Below are 1,847 nucleotides of genomic sequence, written 5' to 3'. Positions count from 1 at the left end.
GCGAAGGCTGATAAGTTGGCGGAGCTCAGCTAGATGGTGGAAGAAACCGCTGCAGTTCCACTGAAGGATGGTATTTTCCATGGCTGAGAAAGGTGTGACGGGACTGGTAAGGCAGATTACGCCGCTGGGTCACCTGCTGCCTCCGATTGAGCACTTGTGCTAGTGCTATGCATGGCGTCTGAGGGACTGGCGAGATCGAGGTCCTCAGCGGACGCCAGAATCTCCACCTCGTCCTCAGACGCAGAGCTGGAAGGTTGCAGTGGGGTGGCTACCACCACGAGTTCCTTGGGCTTAGAGCTCCTCTTCTTTGATTTCTCACGCTGCTCCTTGGGCTTCACCGATTCAGTCTCCGGGACTGAGGAGGATCGCGAAGCCCTTCGACCAGCTGAGTGTGGGCCCTTACTTCACTGTCGGTCGTCATCCTTCCCACTGGTGGAAACCTGGGAAGGGAGGGACCCAAGGGACCCCTTGCGAGCGAGAGAAGCCGAAGAAGTGGGACACTTCTCCGGCTTAGAAGCAGGGACGGACGTCCATGATGGGGGGGATGGTGTTGCTCCTGAGTTAGGTGGCACAGGAGCAACCCAGTGGGTAGAGCCCCCCACTGGCAAGGGGGCAGGAGGAGTTGTACCACTCAGCGATCCGGCCGGAAGTCGCAAAACTGATCGGGTGAGCACAGGTGTTGTAGCAGCGGCGTAGGAAGATGTCGTTCTCACGGGATGTAATCGGTCGTATTTCCTTTTGGCCTCAGTATAAGTCAGTCGGTCCAGGGTCTTATATTCCATGATTTTGCGTTCCTTCTGGAAGATTCTGCAGTCTGGCGAGCAAGGTGAATGGTGCTCCCCGCAGTTGACACAGATGGGAGGCGGGGCACATGGAGTATTGGGATGAGATGGGCATCCGCAATCTCGACATGTGAGGCTGGAAATGCAGCGGGAAGACATATGGCCGAACTTCCAGCACTTGAAGCACCACATCGGGGGAGGAATATAGGGCCTGACGTCACATAGGTAGACCATCACCTTGACCTTTTCCTGTAATGTATCCCCTCGAAGGCCAAGATGAAGGCACCGGTAGCTATCTGATTTTCCTTCGGACCCCGATGAACGCGCCGGACGAAATGTACACCTCTGCGCTCTAAGTTGGCGCGCAGCTCGTCATCAGACTGCAAAAGAAGGTCCTTATGATAAATAACTCCCTGGACCATATTTGAACTCTTATGTGGTGTGATTGTAACAGCAACATTCCCCAACTTGTCACAAGCAAGTAACCGTCGTGACTGGACAGAGGATGCCGTTTGTATCAGGACTGACCCAGAGCGCATTTTGGAGAAGCCTCCACCTCCCCAAACTTGTGCTCTAAATGCTCGACGAAGAACTGAGGCTTTGTGGAGAGAAAAGTCTCCCCATCAGCTCTCGTACAAACTAAAAATCGGGGCGAATAACTGCTACTGCCATCCTGAGATTTACGTTCCTCCCACGGTGAGGCCAGGGAGGGGAACGTTTTCGGATCGTACTTCTGAGCGTTAAACTGAGCCCGAGAACGCTTAGATACTGCTGGCGGCTGGCCACCAGCGAGAGACGATGTACCACGCTTCATTGGGGGTCATCCGCCCTGATGCGACCTACTCCGACCAAGGGCCCTCCCCACGGGCGCCACCCAGCCACAGCAAAGGCCACTTGGCAGGATGCCCGTTGCCAGGAGTCCCAATACCCCAGGAGGATAGGCATCTACTCCTTGGCATACGTGGGGAGTTAACGGCGCAGGCATCAGTAGAGCGATCCCTGTGTTGTCAGGGGGCTACAACCAACAGGGTACATGGCGGCCCCACCACAACAGACTGGCTACCG

This window comes from Schistocerca piceifrons, unplaced genomic scaffold (genome assembly GCF_021461385.2).
Source record: "Schistocerca piceifrons isolate TAMUIC-IGC-003096 unplaced genomic scaffold, iqSchPice1.1 HiC_scaffold_2303, whole genome shotgun sequence".
NCBI classification, from domain to species: domain Eukaryota; kingdom Metazoa; phylum Arthropoda; class Insecta; order Orthoptera; family Acrididae; genus Schistocerca; species Schistocerca piceifrons.
The sequence above is the reverse complement of the archived record's forward strand: the minus strand, read 5'-3'. Positions refer to the sequence as shown.